Source organism: Macaca nemestrina, chromosome X (genome assembly GCF_043159975.1).
Source record: "Macaca nemestrina isolate mMacNem1 chromosome X, mMacNem.hap1, whole genome shotgun sequence".
NCBI classification, from domain to species: Eukaryota; Metazoa; Chordata; class Mammalia; order Primates; family Cercopithecidae; genus Macaca; species Macaca nemestrina.
In genome coordinates this window covers 90928678-90951085 of record NC_092145.1, presented here as the reverse complement: position 1 = coordinate 90951085, position 22408 = coordinate 90928678, and the positions used below count along the sequence as shown (strand labels likewise).

Sequence of the window (22408 nt, the reverse complement as noted above, 5' to 3'; positions counted from 1 at the left end):
TTGTGGCAGCAACTATTAGAAGCAGTGAAAATATCCCAACCCCAAACCCCAGAGCCTAGATTGAGACATTCTCATGAAACCCTGGCAGCCACACAAATTAAATCCAGGCAGGCATAAGACAACGTGTTTATTTTTCTTCACTTTTTCTCTCCTTTTGTGCTATGATTCTTTTGTGAGCCTCCCTCTAGAACCTCTCAGGGTGTTTAGGTTTATTTTATATTCTTGAAGAGAAGGAAAGCAGTAAAGGGAAGGATACAGTGGGGGAAGCATTTGTTTTATTTATTTATTCAAATAATATTTATTGCATACCTTCTATGTGTTAGGCACTGTTCCTGTTCCAGGAATTGGGGATATTTTGGTGAATAAAACTGTCAAAATCCTTGCTCTTATGGTGCTTATATTCTAGCAGGGAGAGACAAATGACAAACAAATAAAATATATAGTATGTCAGATGGTTATAACTGCTATTGACGGGAAAAGCAGAGAGGGTGGGGAAACGTATTATGCAATTTTTAAAAGGATGGTCAGGGTAAGTCTCATTGAGAAGATGACTCATAAACAATACTTGAGCAAGGTGAGATGCCAGCCATGCAGACATCTGAAAACAGAATGTTCCAGACGAAAGGAATAGCCAGCAAGGCCTTAAGGCCGGCATGTTCCAGGCAACTCTAAAGAAGAGTGGGGAGGCTGGTGCGACTGAAGTGGAATGAGCACTGAACTATAGTAGAATATAAGGTCACTGAGGTAATGGGGACCTGATCATGTAAGGTCTTAAATATAATTGTGAGAATTGAGCATTTACTCTTAGTGAGATGGGAGACAATTGAAGGATTCTGAGCACAAGAGTGACATGTGACATGATTTGACTTAAGTTTCAATACACTCACAGAGGATGTTGTATAAAGAATCGACTGTAGGACGTTAAGGGAGGAAACAGAGCAGTAGGGAGGATAATGTAGCATTCCTAGATAACAGTAGTTTAGACCAGAGTGATAGCAGGGGAGGTGGTGAGAAGTAATCAATTTTAAATATATTTTGAAGGTAGAACCAACAGGATTACCCGAGGGATTAGATGTGGGATGTGGAAGAAAATGAGCCATAAGGCTTTTATTCTGAGCATCTGGAAGGAAGCATCTGGAATTTGCTATAAATTGGAGGAGGGAGGGAAAAGTACCGAAGAACTTGATCTTGGTTTTTGTATCAGGAGTCCAGTTTGGGACATATTAAGTTTGTAATGCCTGTTAGATATGCAAGTGGAGAGGTTAAGTAGTCAGTTCGATATACATGCTGAAGGAAAAGGCCAGGCTGGACATATAAATTTGGGAGACATTAGCTTTTACTTAATGAGTCTAAATGAGGTCACCAAGGAAGGAAATACATCGGAAGAAAAGAAGAGGTCCAATGACTAACGCCTGAAGACTTCTAACATTTAGAGGTTGGGGAGGTGAGAAGAAAATAGCAAAGAACTCTGAGAAGGAGCAATCAGTGAGGTGGCAGTGAAACTAGGAGAGTCTTGAAAGCCAAGGAAGTCTAGGAATCCAAGGAAGAAAGAGTTTCAAGGAGCAAAGGTGGTCAGCTTTGTCAAGTGCTGATAAGAGGAATTCTTTTGTGGTTGAGAAGGGGTCCAGCCCCATGGAAAGCTGATACAATGGTGGTATGTGTTCTCAAGGGATAGGGAAGGTTGACAACTCCTTGAGTGGCTTGTACAGAGGCAGTGTGGCATTCAGGTTCTAAGCTGAAAGGCACACTAACCTAGGCAAGATTGGCCAGTGATTCTGTGTGTATGGTGTGTCATCTGAGGCATTTAATACAGACAGCAGAGCAGATGGAGCAGTGAACCTCACTGGAAAACCTGGCCAACCAGTCACAGATGTAGAGAAAGTGGCTACTCATAGGGTACAATCAGAAGCATGTTAGAGCGGTCTCTGTTTCCAAACATACTTTCACCATTTCAACATCAGATTCTAGGCTTTCTTTTTTTTCTTTTTATTTATTTATTTTTTATTTTTTATTTTTATTATTACTATACTTTAAGTTCTAGGGTACATGTGCACAATGTGCAGGTTTGTCACATATGTATACTTGTGCCATGTTGGTGTGCTGCACCCATCAACTCGTCATTTACATTAGATATAACTCCCAATGCAATCCCTTCCCCCTCCCCCCTCCCCCCTCCCCATGACAGACCCCGATGTGTGATGTTCCCCTTCCCGAGTCCAAGTGATCTCATTGTTCAGTTCCCACCTATGAGTGAGAACATGCAGTGTTTGGTTTTCTGTTCTTGCGATAGTTTGCTGAGAATGATGGTTTCCAGCTGCATCCATGTCCCTACAAAGGACACGAACTCATCCTTTTTTATGGCTGCATAGTATTCCATGGTGTATATGTGCCACATTTTCTTAATCCAGTCTGTCACTGATGGACATTTGGGTTGATTCCAAGTCTTTGCTATTGTGAATACTTATTTATCTGACAAGCACTTATGTGTTAAGAACTTTTCTAAGCATTTACAAATAACAACTTAGTGAATCTGCACAACGACCCTGTGAGGTAAGTTCTATACTTATCCCTTTTTTACAGATGAAGAAATGGAGGCAAAGAAAGGCTAAGGACCTTGCTCAATTGCACATAGTAAGAAGTAGAACCCAGACTCAATAATAATAATAATAATAATAATAATAATAATAATAATAAAAAAGAAGTAGAGTCCAGACTCTAACTCTGCTGTCTCCAGTGTCCATGCTTTTAGCATTTACACCTAGGCACTGGCCAACTACAGTGTAAGCCAAATTCTGCCTACGGCCTGTTTCTGTATGTTTTTGTACTTTTCTATAGGGTCGTTTTAAAAGAAAAGAAAAACATGCAACATGCACCTAGTTTGGTCCATAAAGCCTAAACTATTTACTGTCTGGCCCTTCACTGAAAAAGTTTATCATCCCCTGCTTAGCACTGTAAAATGGGCAAGACAATACCTCTAATTAGTTTGTGGGTAGATCAAATGATGTAATTTATAGGAAGTGCTGGTAGGTATTCAAAAAACAACAGATTTTATGATTAATTTTATACTCCTTCTGCCATTAGCTCTTTGCTTCCTGCACTCTCCCCCAAAGGAATTCCTCTTAGATTTGACTCATTCCCAGCCCTCATGTTTCCCTCAGCCTTTCCTGAAAAGTTACCATAGACAGCCATACCAATCATTATTTGTTAAACATATACATTAAAAGAATAATTTAGTAGGAATTTCAGTAGCTTTAAAATACCTAAGTGAATTGGACGAAGCACGTAGGTTCTAACTAAGGAAGTCTTGGCAACAAATGCTAAATAATCCACTAGATGTTTTTCCCAAATGGCAATTGTAGAGTTAGCAAATAAATATGTAATGGGTTATATCCCCTAAAAAGTAAAATTTGAAATAAGCATTAAAATTTTTTAAAGCAAGTAATATTTCATTTGGTTATTAGATATAAGGAAAAATTATAGAACATCAGAACCTGAAGACTCCATAGAAATTCTCTAGGCAAATACCTCAGATTAAAGATTGGAAATGTGAATCCCAGAGACAGAAGGATACTTGCACATGGCCACACAGCAAATTGAGCTAGAATCCTGTTCTCCTAATGTAGTGTTCTTTCCATTACAACAGTGCTTGGAAACTAGTTATGTGGGGCTGGATTCTACGTTTAGTTTGTCCCACATAATGTAAAAATGAAGTTGATCCATTATTTAAAGAGCAAAATATTATGTAAGAAAATCTGGATTTCCAGATTCCATTGAAGAAAATCAGAAGATCTGGCCATTTAGGAAAATGAACTAGAACTGGGTAGTGGCTTCATTTAGACATAGCATGTGATCTCTAGTTTGACATAATCTCCACCACTCTTTTTTTTTTTTTTTTTTTGGGGAGATGGAGTCTTGCTCTGTCACCCAGGCTGGAGTGCAGTAGCATGATCTCGGCTCACTGACACCACTGCCTTCCGGGTTCAAGCAATTCTCCTGTCTCAGCCTCCCAAGTAGCTGGGACCACAGGTGCATGCTACCATGCCTGGTTAAGTTTTGTATTTTTAGTAGAGAAGGGGTTTCACTATATTGGTCAGGCTGGTCTCGAACTTTTAACCGCGGGTGATCCACCCGTCTCAGCCCTCCAAAGTGCTGGGATTACAGGTGTGAGCCACTGCGCCCAGCCCCACCACTCTCAAATGCATCTACCCTGCAACGTCTTTGTCTCTCATGTAACTTACCAATCAACTCTATTTAAGATTTTGCAGTTGACTTTCCCTACCCTACACCTTGCAGCATTTTCCCAAACAAGGGGTGAAAGCTCCCTTCTGAGGGTTCCCAGGAGGACCATGGGCTGAGGCATCATAGCCATGGACTATGGTAAGACACTAGTTTTTCATTCTTGATTGTTGTAGTAGAGAGACTACTAGTTGCCCACTGAAAACCAAATTTCCCTGAAAGCTGTCATGCACCATTTTTGTTTTTCCCACTGTTTTCAATGGGGATATGACAACTGGAGGTTCACTAGCCATCCTGTGACCTTCAGGATAAAAACTATGGTATGAAGTTACCATACCAACCCTGAACAGCCTATCTCTAGATCTTTCTTACATAATATAAAAATAAATGTCTGCCTCATTTAGGCCACATTTATATCCCATTTCTGTTACTAGCAGCCAAATGTAATTCCTAATATATAAAACAAGCATGAAAGTTCTTGGCCTTGCGGTGGCAAAAATAAGTAAATCATATAACTACTTAACATCTGCGTGCTTCAGTCTCCTTGTATGTAAAATGGAAATAGTAATACTCTCTACTTCAGAGGATTATTAAGTGAGTTTGATACATGTGAGGATTAAATAAATTTAATACATATAAAATACTTAAAATAGTGCCTGACACAGGGTGTGGTAGTTATAATAAAGACCCCCTCCCCCCATCCACCAAACATATTCACATACTACTAATCCCTAGAAACTGTGAATATGTTAGGTTACATGGCAAAGAGGAATGGGGAATTAGAGTAGCAGATGGGATTAAAGTTGTTAATCAGTGACCTTTAAAATAGGGAGATTATCCTGGATCACCCAGGTGGTCCCAATGTAATTGCAAAGGTACTGAAATGTGAAGGAAGCAGCAGAGTTAGTTTCAGAGTACTGCAATATGAGAAAGACTTGACTAGCCATTGCTGGCTTTGAAGATGGAAGGGAGCCATGAGTCAAGAAATGCTAGCAGCCTCTAGAAGCTGGAAAAAGCAGGAAAGTTTCTCCTCTAGAGCCTCCAGAAAAGAATGCAATCTTGTTGACACCTTAATTTTAGCCACTAAGATAAATTTTGGAATTTTGACTTCCAGAACTGTAAGATAATAAATGTTTGTTGTTTTAAGCCATCAAATTTGTGGTAATTTCTTCAGGAACAATAGGAAGCTAATATGCATTGTAAATGCTCTATAAATGATAAATATAAAACTAAATAACTCAATCTCAGTTTGTATTTGCAGAAAAGAATGAAGACATTTTTCATTTGATATTTGCAAACTAGTCCCATTTTATAGCTGGGGAAACTAAGGTTCAGAAACAAGTAATGACTTACCTAAATTCAGCCAGTGAGTTAGCAGCAGGATGCTTTCTCCTTACTTGCTACCAGCAGCTGCCTGGCTACCCTGTAACTTGTGTTTCCAGCTCCAGCAGTGGCAATTTTGCAGACAGACGCCCACATCTGCTGTAACTAAAGTGTGATAATTGGTTGCTAAGCCATGCAATCGGTTGCTAGGCTCCTTTCCCCCTTTCAGGCTCCAACACACTTCAGCAACTGGAAGTTAATAATCTGCCAGCAAATTGAATTTGGTGAAAAGATCAGACAGCGTGTTAATCGAGAACCAGGCGATCCAGGCTCACCTCAGAGGACTGTGTGAGCTTCTACCAAGTACACTCCCTGCGTGGGCTGCGGTTTCCATACCAGATACATGAACTCTTGGACCTCTATGTATCTAAAGGGGGCTAGATATATTTCTTTGAGCTGCTAATGAATATCTTCATGCCTTTCCCTGAGCATTTCTCTGTCTCAAATGCCCTAAGCTTGATTGTGTTTCACAGAGTGTTGTAATTAAAGGGGTGATTATAGATGGGTGGTGGAGGCCTTATTGCATAGGGCAGATGTTGTCACCCAGGGCTGTACATGAGAATCACCTGGGGAACTTTGCAAAGACCCAGATGCTGGACACCCATCCCAAATATTCTAATTTAATTGGTTTGGATGGGGCCTAAACATGGGTATTAAAATGAAAACAAACACAAAATCTCCCCAGGTAACTCTCATGTGCAGCCAAAGGTGCTCTCCCCTGAGCACTGCTGGAGAAGTCAATCAGCAAAGAGACCTGGAGCACAAAGCCCAGCTTTGCTACTTACTATTTGTGCAACCATGATAAATTGCTCAAATCCTCTGGGCTATAGCTTCCCTGTCTATAAAAGAGGGAAGACAATACCCCCATAGTATAACACTGCCACAGGGATTAAATGAGTTAGAACACATAAAGCACTTAGGAACAAGCAGTGTCCGGGCAAATGAAATTATTGATTTGTAGCACTTAGAACTGCTTCTAGCAGTACTCAACAAATGCTAGCTATTATTACATTAACAACACATTTAATAGATGTTTATTTTTAATGTATATTTAAGAACAGATAACTAAATCAATTTACAGCACTAGAATAAAACTCTGTTTTTAAATTATTAAACTTTCCAAAATTGAGTCACTTTAGGGAAAATAGTAAGCAAAATGATGTCTGTAAATGACAGAAATTATTGTGTTTGAAAAACACTGACCTAACCTCTTCCCATCCTTCCTCTCCTCACTAACTCCGTATTCCTAGTCCTACCTCTTTTTCCAAGCCCAGAATAGCATAGTTGCCACCTTCACTGGAAAATGCCCTCTGATCTCCTCACCTGGAAATGTGTTTCTCCTCTGGATTCCCACAGTTTTTTTTTTTTTTCTCTCTTATATATGCATCTCAAACTTGACTTGGCCAGTAAAAGCTCTTGAGTCTCACTGGTTTCAGTCCCCTCCCCCACCCCATGTTCCCCATTTCTTTAATTAGCAGTGCCACCATTCATGTAGTTGATGGGGACAAAATCTAGCAGTAATCCTTGATTTCTCACTTTCCCTCACATTCCCTACCTACTCTGTCTGCAAAGCCTGTTGTTTTACCTTCTAAATATATCCAGTCACTGGCCACTTTCCATCCACCTTGCTCTAAACCAACACCTTCTCTCACTTGAATATTACAATAGCCTTCTCATTGAGCTTCTGGCTCCCTTGACCCCTACAGACCATTCCACACACAGAAACCAAAGAGCCATTTACATTATGCCACTGCCTAGCCCAAATCTTTCCAGTACATTCTCATTACAGAATAAAATCCGAACTTTTTATTATAGCTTCCAAGGCTCTTGCAGGATCCTGCCAACCTCTTTGACTTCATTTGATTACCACTCCTCCCTCCCAACAGCTATGAGCACATGGACTTCCTTAAGGGTCTAAAGGACCTTTTTCCAAAAACCAAAGGAGAGCCATTTAAAGAAGTTTGCTTATATTTACATTTCAAACACACTACTGGCTGAAGTGTGGAGAATAGATATATAGGGGCTGTGAAGGTAGACAGTTGGGAAGGTTTCACTACCCATAGGCTTGGCTGGAGGAAAGACAAGAGTTCAAATGCCAACTCTAACACCTACTAGCTTTGTGATGTTGTGTCTCCGCTCTTAAAACTTACATTATTTGTTTGTAGTGGTAACTCATGTAACCTTTCTAATTCTCAATTTCCTTTTGTCAAATGGGGATTTAAAAATATAGTCCCTGACTCTCAGGGTTGTTGGGAAGATTAAAGACATTGTTTATTTGTAATGACTGTTATCACAATGTCTGATAGCACTCAATAAATGTTCATTATTTTACCAATCCAGGCTTTATGAACAGAAAAGAATATAAAGCGAATGTATTTAGGCAGTATTTTATGAGAGATGAGCAGAATAGGCTCTGAGGCCAGACTATCTGAGTTGTGAATCCTTTCCCTTCCAAATCTCATGTTGAAATGTGATCCTCAATGTTGAAGGCAGAACCTAGTGGGAGATGTATGGGTCATGGGGGCAGATCCCTCATGAATGGCTTGGTGCCTTCCCCACAGAAATGAGTTCACAAGAGATCTGGTTGTTAAAAAGAGTCTGGGATCCCCTCTCTTGCTCCTTCTCTAGCCATATGACATGCCTGCTTCCCCTTTGCCTTCTGCCATGAATAAAAGTTTCTTGGGCCTCAACAGAAGTCAAGCAGTTGCCAATGCCATGCTTGTACAGCCTGCAGAACTGTGAGCCAAAAACTGCCCAACATCAGGAATTAATTTATAGCAACACAAATAGGCTAATACACCCTACCATTTACTAGCCCGTAGAACCCTGGCCACAATATATAACCTCCCAGTGCCTCATTTATCTCATGTGTAAATGGGTATGATAACAAATGCACCTATCTCCATAGAGTAGTTGTAAGGATTAAGTGAATTAATATGCATACATTGCTTTGGTGTTTGACCCATAGTAAATGGTGCAATAAACTCAGTAAGCATTTAACAGGAAAATAATATTAACTATTTTCACTACTGTTGTGGTCTGAGGCATGTCTGCTCCATTCTACTCAGTCAGTGATTTTATTTGCCCATTTTTTAAATCATCATAGATTCAAATTTCTTACAGACTCAACTCATTTCAGTTAGCTGTTACCTTTTGTTTTCATGTGTCTGTAAGTTTTTGTTTTATTTTTTCACCTGTCACTATTTGGCCAGTGGGGGCACTTTTCAGGCTGGATTGTCATTAAACAACAAAATTACCTTACAACTCTAAAAAGACCCTTTCTGAAAGCTTGTAGTATAGTATTTACAAGCATGCATTCCAAAATCAAACTACCTAGGTTCAAATCCTAGATCTGCCACTTACCGACTGTGTGACATACAGCAAGTGATTTCACCTGTTTGTGCATCAATGTCACCTCTGTTCGACAAGCATGAAGATGATACTAGTATTTACCCCCTAGAATTGTGAGAACTAATTCATGTGAAGCTTACAGAATAGCATCTGACAAGGAGTAACACTACAACAGTGTCAGCTATCATTATTAAAAACATGTAGCCCAATATAGATACTCAATACATAGAGTTAATATTACTATTATCATTCATACATACATATCACTTTATAATTTTTTACTCATTTTGACATTCATTATCTCATCTGAGTTATACCATGGTCCTGCTGAACAACCAAAAAAGAGATTATTAATTCCAGTTTACAGATGGGAAACTAAGGCTTGACTAAACTCTTTATTCACATTTCTCATGCTTTACATGGTCATTTCAAAATTTTGCATGAAAATCCCAAAACTCCAATGTAAGATTAGGTGTTGTTTACCGCAATGTTATCTTTTAAAAAAAGTTTTTAAGCTAGTAAATTATCTATGATTCCTTTAAGAAAACTGACTGAATAAAAGTACTCTGACCTTATTATTAAATATCAGCTGTAACATAACTACATGAAAGTGTTAAGCTGTAATAGTCAAAAGTAATATGTGGCTGTGAAATCCTTCACTGTATAATAAATTAAAAGGGTGTGTGTGTGTGTGTGTGTGTGTGTGTGTGTGTATAAGAGAGAGAGAGAGAGAGAGAGAGAGACCTCCTAATGTCATCCAGAATGTAGCTTGGTGCCATCCTCCACAGATAATCTCAGATATCTAAATCACTAAATAAGGGCCACTAGTCTTATATACACCTTAATTTCCTCAACTTGCATTACAGCTATAGCCAAAACCCCACTGAATCATGTCCCCAGGGAGGGTGCCCACAATACTTCACCCCAACCTCAGGACACTGCATCTTGTATGACTTCTGTTAGCATATTGCTTTCTCATCCATTTGGTCCCTCACCTCAGGAGCTATACAGGGTAATCATTATTGCATTGCACAGATGAGGAAATGGAGGCCCCCCAAAAGGGGCAGTGATTAGAGCAAGATCTTAACTTATAACCTATAATCTACGTGCTAGGCACAATTCTAGCAACTTTACCTGGAGGAGGAGATCATTGAACCCTCACAATCCAGTGAGATAGGTGTTATTATCATTCCCAATTTATAGACAAAGATACTGAGGTAGAGAGATTAAATATATTGTCTAGATCACACAGATTGGCAGTAACAGAGGGAGGCTCCAAACACAGCAGTTTGTTTTCAGAGCCCACACACTTTTACCACTATGTTTCACAGCAAGCAAATGACAAGGAGAAAACCAGTGATTTTGCCATGCAATCTGCTCCTGCCATAAGGGGGAGGAAAGGCAGTCTTATATGGCAGCCCTATCAGTGGTATCATAAGAAATGATAAGCCCAGGCTGGGGTCCCAAGTAAGCTCTCCTTTCCCCTCCACTGAGAGGCCAAAGGTCTGGAAGCCATTCCTGACACTGTCTCACTGGAACACAGGATGGAGACATGGCGCAGCCAGGGTCTTGCTGGCTTTCAGTGGGGAAACAGGTACTATGGGACTGCAGGGGAAAAAGCCCGAAGAGAATGTACTTGGACTCCAGACACTGAATCACTTTGGCCAGTATTTGTGGTCCTTCCAGTTCCCTGGACCCACTATGCCTCTGTGTTTTGTAGACCTGACTGTAGCTTCAGCAGATCTCTGTGAGAAATTCAGCTCAGAACAATAAGGACTTGCATGTCTTTTGCCAAGGATCAACATTGGATTTATTCCCTTAGAGGGACTTGCTAAAATTCTGGTCACTTTATAAATACATACACCAACAGAAACACACACACATCATGGAACTAAAGCTCTGTCACCCACCTCCAGTCTCAAATAAGGGAAAATAAAGATCTTCTCTTACCCTTAACTCAGTCAAAAAATCCCCAGTTTGGGATCCTTTTCTTACTCTTATCAACATCTCCATACTGTGTATCATATCCTAAGGGCCTGGGAAGTCTTCGGCCTGGCCTGTCAGGGCCTTTCCAGCTCTTTTTTCTCCCACTCATTTATAAGGTCAAGCTCAAATGCCATTTTCCTTCACCTTCCTCTGAGCTTGGATGCCTGTCAGGACAGCATTCTGAAGAGGGTTGGAGTTAAATGGAAGGGCAGACAGGTGGGCACAATTTTCACTGCTCTGACACATCCCTTTTGCCAAATTGTAGTTTAAACTAAAACATTCATTAAGTACTATGTCTATGCCAAGCACCTTGTATGCATTCTCTCATTTACCCCTCCCCACATGCTGGGAGGTGAGGAGATTGCTTGTAAATATTCCCTCTACTGGCATGTCAGCTCCACAAGATTAGGGATTTCTTTCTGAAGTGTTCATTGTTGTATTCCAGGTACACAGAAGAGTACCTGACTGGTATGTGTTCAATAAACATTTGTGAATAATGAGTTCCATTTTCTAGGTGAGGAAACTAAGACTCGGAGAACTTAACTGCCTTGTGTAAGGTCACAGGGCTAATATGTAGCGAAATCAAAATTTGAACCGAGGCCGACTAGTCGGGAGCCAACGCTCTTACATGCTACCTGAGAAGTGAGGGACTACTGCAGCCCTTACAATCACATTATATATTCAGGCAACAAACTACTTCTCTTTCTGTGGCCCTTAACAACATACATTGGGTCATTTGTTTACTGCCTGTCAGATTCCAGGCCTACACTCTAAGGCTGTAGGCAATACCTTTCCCTTGCCATTTGTTGCAGTGACACTCTTAGGTTTTCTAGGCCTCAGATTTTTGCCTGGAGGTGCCTCGTGACCTGCTTCCTTCAATCCTTTGGAGGCTCCATTCCCAATGGTGCATCACTTCATCCTTGGACTCTTGTAAGGAGAAATGATGGCAAGGGCAGTTTCTGATTTCCAGTCTGGACTTGCCCTTGCTGTGTGACCTTGGACAAGTCAGTTCTCTTTTCTGATGTCTCCAGCTCCACTGCTGGGAAGCAGGCAGAAGAAATAATTTTGTGTCCAGATTTAGCAACACAGGATGTAAAAATGAAGACTTTTGTATACTAAATGACAGCTTAGGAGCAAAAATAAAATAAAATAAAATAAAATAAAATAAAATAGCCATCATTTCAAAGAAAGGTCAAAAGAAGATTCAAATGAAGAAGCTTAAAATGGGGGTGGGTTGAAGAGGTATCTGCTACTAAAAGTCTAAATGGGCCCTCAGCTACAGTAGGTTTCATATGATAAGCTATCTTGCCATTAAGGTCACCACGCATTTTTTTTCCAGGATAAATCAGGTTTTGACCTGCATATTTGGCCTTGTTGCTCTCTGAGCCTCCCCATCCTACTGCTGAGCAGCTGCTGCTAGATGGGGGAGGCTCGTTCAATCCCTCTTTGCCCCCACATTCCTATCCCTCTCTGAGAGGTGCTTGCTGAGTTCGGTGGTGAGCACTAAGCAGCTGATATGCCTAGTCTATAAGCTGACCCAATTTAGAAGATTTTTTTAAAAACCTGAGAGTGCTGCTTTTTATGCTGCACTACAGTACACAGAGAGACTTGAGCAGAAAGCTTCAAGGTTTTTCAAGTCACTCAAGCAATATTCATTAGGCACCTGCTGTGAGCCAAACATCATGTAGAACCCTATGATGAGGAAGACTCAGACTCTGCCTTAACACAATCATATTGTGTTTGTGTGTGTGTGTGTGTGTGTGTGTGTAAGAGCAATAAAGGAGATATATAGTTCTGAGACAGGGTAGAATATGTTAAGTGCTACTGAAGAGATATAAACACAGCCTGAGGAACAAAAGGTCACATGTGATGTAAGGGCTTTGTGGAGACTGTGGCCTTTCAGTTAAAAATCTACTTAGGTGAACAGAGGGGAGGACATTACAGAGAACAGGATTGGATTGGCACAGGACAAGGCTCAGAGATTGGGAAAGCAGCTGCTTCTAAGGAGAGAAGCCACTGGAAAATCTGTGCTTGATGATGGTGACTCTTGTATGTCAGACAGGATAGACCAGAATCAGAGGCTAAGTGGGAGGCAGGGAGAACAGCTGGGAGGTTACTGTACCCTTCCAGGTGAGAAGAAATAATGCCGTTTGATTAGGGCAGTAGCAGGGGAGAAGCAGGGCAAGACAAAATCAAGACATCATAAAACTAGAATCTGCAAGACCTTGCAAATGACTATACAGAAAGAGAAGACAGGAGGAATCAGAGAAAACTCTGAGGTTTCATAGCTGCATAACTGGGATGATGGTAGAGCTAATAACCCAGAGGGATCACTCAGGAGGTGAGCCAAATTTAGGTGAGGTCATACCAGTAGTACAAGCTAAAGCATATTGATTGGGACAGAGATGCTCATGGGATTTGTAGATATACTTAGTCCAGCAGGCAGTTGATATATAGGTCTGAATATCAAGAAACAAACTGATACTTGATATCTTTGGGGGAGAGTCATCAGATAATGAGTTTCATGGGGCAAATTGTGTCTCTCCCACAAATTACCATGGTGGTATAACTCCCAGGACCTCAGAATGTGAACTTATTCAGAAATAGGGTCGCTGTAGATGTCATTAGTTAAGGAAATATGAGATCACCCTGGAGTAGGGTGGGCCTATAATCCAATATGACTGGTGTCCTTATAAAAAGGGGAAACTTAAACACAGACACAGACACAGACACACACACACACACACACACACACACACACACACACGAAGAAGAACACCATGTGAAGATGAAGGCAGAGATCTAGGTGATGCAGCAGAATTCAAGGAATGCCCAAGATTTCGAGCAAACCACCAGAAGCTAGGAGAAAGCCATGTAACAGATACTCCCTCACATCTGTTAGCAAATGGGAATTCTAGTGCTGGCTGACCAATTAACTTATCTCTTCAGGGAGGTCACTTAACTCTATAGCACCAGAAAACTTGGGGGAAATTTTAAGATGGTGGTAAGGGTTATCTTCATGAAGCTTTGGTGGAGTTGGTAAGTTTATATTCACACTGTGAGGAGATTGCTGTACCTGTCCCCCTCCTAGGGTTGCCTTTTGCCTCTTTCTGTCTCTCTCATCTGCATTTGCTCTGACAACCTGGAATAGTACCAGATATGCAGGTTTACTGAGACCTTATTTTCCTTCCATGCCAGTTTCTAATTAGTCCCCAGTTCCAACATACCTTGACCATTTTCCTCTTTCCTTTTGCATGTTCCAGTTACCATAACTTGCAACGACTTCCTAGACCATACCCACAATATTCTCAAGGTACCCCAGGCTGGTTCACAGCCCCTCTAGTCCAGATCTCCGACAATGGAGACTCTGTAAGAGCAGGGCTTGAATAACCAGATGACAGCAAACCCCAAGGTGAAGGAAATTGCCTAACATCCTTGTTTTCCTCAGTAATCTATTATGCTGCGGTCATTCGACTACCTAGCTCAATCTTTTCCATTTTATATTTTTAGTCACAGATAAAATTGTTTGTATATATCATATAGAGCATGATGTTTTAAAGTATTGTGGAATGTCTAAATCTAGCCAAATTAACATATACTTTACCTCACATGGTTATATTTTTTGTGGTAAAAGCACTTTATATATACTTTCTTAGCATTTTTCAAGAATATAATATATTAACTGTTGTCACTATGTACTAAAATAGATCCTTTGAACCTAATTCTTCCTATCTAACACAAATTTTTGTATACTTTGACCAACATCTCTCCAACCATCACCTCCTCAACTGTCCCAGCCCATGGTAACCACCATCCTACTCTAGAGTTCTATGCAAACATTTTTTTAAGGTTCCAAATATAAGTAACATCATGCAGTATATGCCTTTCTCTGCCAGGTTTATCTCACTTAACTTAATGTCCTCCAGGCTTATTTGTTTTGTGGCAAATGGCAACATTTCCTTCTGTTTATGGCTGCATAGTATTCCACTATGTATATATATCACGTTTTCTTTATTCATTCATCCACTCATAGACACTTAGGTTAATTCCATATTTTGGCTATTGTGAATAGTGCTGCAGTAAACATGAGAGTGCAACTATCTCTTCACCATCACTGATTTTATTTCCTGTGGACATATACTCAAAAGTGAGATTGCTGACTCATATGGTACTTCTATTTTTAATTTTTTGAGAAACCTCCATAAAGATTTCCGTAATGGCTGTACTAATTTACATTGCCACCAACAGTATACAAGGGTTCCTTTTTCTCCATATCCTTGGTAATACTTGTTTTCTTTTGTATTTTTGATAGTAGCCATTCAAACAGGTGAGAGGTAATATTTTCTTGTGGTTTTAATTTGCATTTCCCCGATTATTAGTGATGTTGACTATTTAATCATATAATTTTTGGCCATTAGTATGTCTTCATTTGAGACATTTCTATTCAGGCCCTTTGTCCATTTTTTAAATTTAACTTTTATTTTAAGTTCGGGGTACATGTGCAGGTTTGTTAAACAGGTACACCTGTGTCATGAGAGTTTGTTTTACAGATTATTTTGTCAACCAGATAATAAACCTAGTACCTATTAGTTATTTTTCCTGATCCCCTTCCTCCTCCCACCGTTTATGCTCAAGTAGACCCCAGTGTCTGTTGTTCCCCCCATGTGTCCATGTGTTCTCATCATTTAGGTCCCACTTACAAGTGAGAACATGTGGTATTTAGTTTTCTGTTCCTGAGTTAGGTTACTAAGGATAATGGCTTCCAGCTCCATCTATATTCCTGCAAAGGATATAATCTTGTCCTTTTTTTATGACTGCATAGTACACCATGCTGTATATGTACCACATTTTATTTATCTAGTCTACCATTGATGGGCATTTAGGTTGATTCCGTGTCTTTACTATTGTGAATAGTGCTGCAATGAAAATACCTCTGCATGTGTCTTTATGATAGAACAATTTATATTCCTTTGAGTATATACCCAGTAATGGGATTGCTGGGTCAAAAGTTATTTCTGTTTTTAGGTCTTTGAGTAATCACCACACTGTTTTCCACACTGGCTGAACTAGTTTACACTCCCAACAACAGTATATAAGCATTCCTTTTTCTCCACAACCTTGCCATATCTGTTATTTTTTATGGTTTTTAAAATTATTATTATTCCAATAGGTTTTTGGGGATCAGATTGTGTTTGGTAACATGGATAAATTCTTTAGATGTGATTTCTGAGATTTCAGTGCACCCATCAACCCAGCAGTGTACAATGCACCCAATGTGTAGTCTTTTTATTCCCCTCCCACCCTTCCCCGCAAGTCCCCAGAGTCCATTATGCCCTTCTTATCCCTTTGCATACTCATAGCTCAGCTCCCACTTATAAGTGAGAATGTACGATGTTTGGTTTTCCATTCCTGAGTTACTTCACTTACAGTAATAAACTTCAACTCCATCTGGGTTGCTGTGGATGCCATTATTATGTTTCTTTTTATGGCTGGGTAATATTCCATTTTATATATATATATACACACACACATATGTATATATATACACACATGTATATATAGATATATACAAGTGTATAGATGTGTATACACACATGTGTGTGGATATATATATACGTGTGTGTGTGTGTGTATATATATATGCACCACATTTTCTTAATCCACTCATTGGTTGATTGGCATTTAGGCTAGTTCCATATGTTTTCAATTGCAAATTGTGCTGCTATAAACATGTGCATGCAAGTGTCTTTTTTCATATGATGACTTCTTTTCTTTGGGTAGTTACCCAGTAGTGGGATTGCTGGATCATATGGTAGTTTTTTAGTTCTTTAAGGAATCTCCATACTGTTTTCTATAGTGGTTGTACTAGTTTACATCCCCACCAGCAGTGTAAAGGTGTTCCCTTATCAGCACATTCACACTGACATTTATTATTTCTTTGATTTTTAAATTATGACCATTCTTGAAGGAGTGAGGTGGTATCACATTGTGGTTTTGATTTGCATTTCCCTGATTATTAGTTGCATTAGGCTGTTTTCATGCAACTGATAAAGACATACCCAAAACTGGGAACAAAAAGAGATTTAATTGTTCAGGATGGCTGGGGAGGCCTCAGAATCATGGCAGGAGGTGAAATGCACTTCTTACATAGTGGGAGCAAGAGAAAATGAGAGAAGAAGCAAAAGCAGAAACCCCTGATAAACCCATCAGATCTTGTGAGACTTTTCACTATCACAAGAATAGCATGGGAAAGACTGGCCCCCATGATTCGATTACCTCCCCCTTGGTCTCTCCCACAACATGTGGGAATTCTGGGAGATACAATTCAAGTTGAGATTTGGTTGAGGACACAGCCAAACTATATCATTAGTGATGTTGGGCATTTTTCATATGTCTGTTGGCCATTTGGATATCTTCTTTTGAGAATTATTTATTCATGCCCTTAGCTCACTTTTTGATGGGATTTTTTTTTTTCTTGTTGATTTGAGTTCCTTGTAGATTCCAGACATTAGTCTTTTGTTGGATGCATAGTTGCAAAGATTTTCTCCCACTCTGGGAGTTGTTTGTTTACTCTGTTGATTATTTCTTTTGCTGTGCAGAAGCTTTTTAATTTAATTAAGTCCCATCTATTTATCTTAGTTTTTGTTGCATTTGCTTTTGGGTTGTTAGTCATAAAGTCTTTGCCTAAGCCAATGTCTAGAAGAGTTTTTCCAATGCTATCTTCTATAATTTTTATGCCTTCTGGTTTTAGATTTAAGTCTTTCATTCATATTGAGTTGATTTTTGTATAGACTGAGAGATGAGGATCTGGTTTCATTCTTCTACAAGTGGCTTGCCAATTATCCCAGCACAACTTGTTAAATAGGGTATTCTTTCTACACTTCATATTTTTGTTTGGTTTGTCAAAGATCAGTTGGCTGTAAGTATTTTGTTTTACTTCTGGGTTCTCTATTCTGTTCCATTTGTCTATGTGTGTATTTTTATACCAGTGCCATGCTGTTTTGGTGACTATAGCCTTACAATATAGTTTGCAATTGAGTAATATGATGCCTCCAGATGTGTTCTTTTTATTTAGTCTTGCTTTAGCTATGTGGGCTGTGTTTTGGTTCCATATAAATTTTAGAATTTTTTTAAAAGGGTATTTATTTACTTTTTTATTTTTTATTTTTTTATTTTTTTAAATTATTTTTTATTATTATACTTTAAGTTCTAGGGTACATGTGCATAACGTGCAGGTTTGTTACATATGTATACTTGTGCCATGTTGCTGTGCTGCACCCATCAACTCGTCAGCACCCATCAACTCGTCATTTACATCAGGTATAACTCCCAATGCAATCCCTCCCCCCTGCCCCCTCCCCATGATAGGCCCCGGTGTGTGATGTTCCCCTTCCCGAGTCCAAGTGATCTCATTGTTCAGTTCCCACCTATGAGTGAGAACATGCGGTGTTTGGTTTTCTGTTCTTGTGATAGTTTGCTAAGAATGATGGTTTCCATCTGCATCCATGTCCCTACAAAGGACACAAACTCATCCTTTTTGATGGCTGCATAGTATTCCATGGTGTATATGTGCCACATTTTCTTAATCCAATCTGTCACTGATGGACATTTGGGTTGATTCCAAGTCATTGCTATTGTGAATAGTGCCACAATAAACATATGTGTGCATGTGTCTTTAGAGCAGCATGATTTATAATCCTTTGGGTATATACCCAGTAATGGGATGGCTGGGTCATATGGTACTTCTAGTTCTAGATCCTTGAGGAATCGCCATACTGTTTTCCATAATGATTGAACTAGTTTACAATCCCACCAACAGTGTAAAAGTGTTCCTATTTCTCCACATCCTCTCCAGCACCTGTTGTTTTCTGACTTTTTAATGATTGCCATTCTAACTGGTGTGAGATGGTATCTCATTGTGGTTTTGATTTGCATTTCTCTGATGGCCAGTGATGATGAACATTTTTTCATGTGTCTGTTGGCTGTATGAATGTCTTCTTTTGAGAAATGTCTGTTCATATCCTTTGCCCACTTTTTGATGGGGTTGTTTGTTTTTTTCTTGTAAATTTGTTTGAGCCTCCCGAGTAGCTGGGACTACAGGCATGCGCCACCGCGCCCGGCTAGAATTGTTTCTTCTAGTTTTGTGAAGACAGATGATGGTATTTTGATGGAAATTGCAGTGAATTTGTAGATTGCTTTTGGCAGCGTGGTTATTTTTACAGTATTGATTCTACTCATCCATGAGCATGGGGGATGTTTTCATTTGTTTGTGTTGGCTATTAGTTATTTCAGTAGTGTTTTGTAGTTTTCCTTGTAGAGGTCTTTCACCTCCTTGGTTAGGTCTATTCCTAAGGATTTTACTTTATTTTATTTTATTTTTTGCAGATATTGTAAAAGGAATTGAGTTCCTTATTTGATTCTCAGCTTGGTCGCTGTTGGTGTATAGCAGTGCTCCTGATTTGTGTACATTAATTTTGTATCCTGAAACTTTACTGAATTCATTTATCAAATTGAGGAGCTTTTTAGATGAGTGTGTAGGGTTTTCTGGTATACGATCATATCATCAGCAAATAGCGACATTTTGACTTCCCCTTTAGCAATTTGGATGCCTTTTATTTTTTTCTCTTGTCTGATTCCTCCGTCCAGGACTTCCAGTACTATGTTAAATAGAGGTTGTGAAAGTGACAGCTTTGTCTTATTCAAGTTCTCAGGGGGGACGTTTTCAACTTTTCCCTGTTCAGTATAATATTGGCTATGGGTTTGTCATACATGGCTTATGTTACCTTAAGGTAAGTCCCTTCTATGCCAATTTTGCTGAGGGTTTTAATCATTAAAGGATGCTGGATTTTGTCAAATCCTTATTGTGCATCTATTGAGATTATTATGTGATTTTTGTTTGTAATTCTGCTTATGTGGTGTATGACATTTACTGACTTGCTGTGTTAAACCATCCATGAATTTCTGGTAGGAAGCTCTCTTGATCATGGTGGATTATATTTTTTGGATATGCTGTTGGATTCCATTTGCTAAAATTTTGTTGAGGATTTTTGCATCTATGGTAATCAGGGATATTGGTCTGTAGCTTTTTTTAATGTCTTCTGGTTTTGGTATTAGGGTGATACTGGCTTCATGGAATGATTTAGGGAGCATTCCCTCTTTCTCTATCTTTTGGAATAGTTTCAATAGGATTGGTACCAATTCTTCTTTGAATGTCTGATAGAATTCAGCTGTGAATCCCTCTGGTCCTGGACTGAATTTTGTTGAAAATATTTTATTACCATTCAAGCTTCTTGGAGGTTTTGTTCATTTTTAAAAAATTCTTCTTTCTTTGTCTTTGTCAGGTTGGCTTAATTTGAACACCTTGTCCTCAAGCTCTGAAGGTCTTTCTTCTACTTCTTCAATTTTATTGTTGAAACCTTCCAGTTTACTTTGCATTTCTCTAAGTGTGGCTTTCATTGCCAGAAATCGTGATTTTTTTAAAATTTATGCTATATATTTCTCTAAAGATTTTTTTCTATTTGTATCCTGTATTATTATTTTATTTTCTTTAATTTGGTTTTCGCCTTTCTCTGGTGCCTCCCTCAGTAGCTTAATAATCAACCTTCTGAATTCTTACTGAAAATTCAGAGATTTCTTCTGGGTTTGGATCTATTGCTGGTGAGCTAGTGTGAACTTTTGAGGGTGTTAAAGAACCTTCCTTTTCTGTATTACCAGAGATCTTTTTCTAGTTCCCTCTCTCTTCTCATTTGTGTAGACCATGTCAGAGGAAAGATGTGGGGTTCAAGCACTGCTGTTCAGATTCTTTTGTCCCACAGGGTGATCCCTTGATGTGGTGCTCTCCCCATTCGCCTAGGAATGGGGCTTCCTGAGAGCCAGACTGCAGTGATTATTATTGCTCTTCTGGGTGTAGCCAACCAGTAGAGCTACCAGACTTCATGTTGGTACTGGGAAGTGTCTGCAAAGAGTCTTATGATGTGATCAATCTTCAGGTCTCTCAGCCATGGATACCACAGCCTGCTCCAGTGGAGGTAGCAGGGAAGTAAAGTGGACTCTGTGATGATCCTTAGTTATAGTTTTGTTTAGTGTGCTGGTTTTCTCAAATGCCGGTTGTACTAGTGGTGAAGATGTCAAATAGGCAGACTCAGGACCTCTGGACAGCCAAGATGTTAACAGATGGTGGAAGTAGTTGTTGTTTTCTCCTTCCTTGAAGCAGGGTTGCTCTGTTATGAGTTGCTGTAATGACTTGAGTTTGTTGGCCTCTAGCCAGGAGATAGCATGCTCGAGAGAGCATCAGTTGTGATAGTATGGAAGGATACAAGCTTGACCTAAGGTCACCCGGATAAGTATTCTTTTGACATTTTAGTCATAGCCATTTTGACTGGTGTGAGATGGTATCTCATTGTGGTTTTGATTTGCATTTCGCTAATGATCATTGATATTGAGTTTTCTTTCATATGCTTGTTGGCTGCACGTAGGCCTTCCTTTAAAAAGTGTCTGTTCGTGCTCTTTGCCCACTTTTTAATGGGGTTGTTTGTTTTTTTCTTGTACATTTAAGTTTCTTATGGGTGCAAGATATTAGACCTTTGTCAAATGTATAGTTTGCAAAAATTTTCTACTATTCTGTAGGTCTGTTTACTCTGTTGATAATTTATTTTGCTGTACAGAAGCTCTTTAGTTTAATTATATCCCATTTATCAATTTTTGCTTTTGTTGCGATTGCTTTTGGCATCTTTGTCATGAAATCTTTGCCCATTCCTGTGTCAAGAATGGTATTGCCTAGGTTGTTTTCCAGGATTTTTATAGTTTTAGGTTTCATATTTACATCTTTAGTCTATCTTCAGGTGATTTTTGTATATGGTTGTAAGGAAGGGGTTCAGTTTCAATCTTATGCATATGACTAGCCAGTTATCCCAGGCACCATTTATTGAACAGGGAATCTTCTCCTTATTGCTTGTTTTTATCAGCTTTGTCAATGATCAGATAGTTGTAGGTGTGTGGCTTATTTCTGGGCTTTCTATGCTGTTCCATTGGTCTATGTGTCTGTTTGCGTACCAGTACCATGCTTTTTTGGTTACTGTAGCCCTGTAGTATAGCTTGAAGTTGAGTAGCATGATGCCTCCTGCTTTGTTATTTTTACTTAAAACTGCCTTGACTCTTCATGCTCTTTTTCAGTTCCATATGAATTTTAAAATAGTTTTTTTTCTAGTGCTATGAAGTATGTTCTTGGTAATTTCATAGAAATAGCATTGAATCTATACATTGCTTTGGGCCATATGGCCATTTTAATGGTATTGATTCTTCATATCCATGAACATAGAAAGTTTTTCCATTTGGTTATGCAATCTCTGATTACTTTGAGTAGTGTTTTGTAGTTCTCCATGTAGTAATCCTTCACTTCCCTGATTAGCTGCATTCCTAGGTATTTTATTCTTTTTGTTCCTTGCCCATTTTA

At 39.3% G+C, this 22408-nt stretch overlaps 1 protein-coding gene across 1 annotated transcript in view; it reads right to left on the bottom strand.

The window, feature by feature from the left end:
- LOC105476714 (Cdc42 guanine nucleotide exchange factor 9) overlaps positions 1-5607 on the bottom strand; it is a 179866-nt gene extending 174259 nt beyond the window's left edge. The window contains exon 1 of the mRNA XM_071088441.1: positions 5590-5607. The gene's annotated coding sequence lies outside the window, so the exon portion shown is untranslated. The remainder of the gene's footprint in view (positions 1-5589) is intronic.
- Between the last annotated feature and the right edge of the window lie 16801 nt (positions 5608-22408).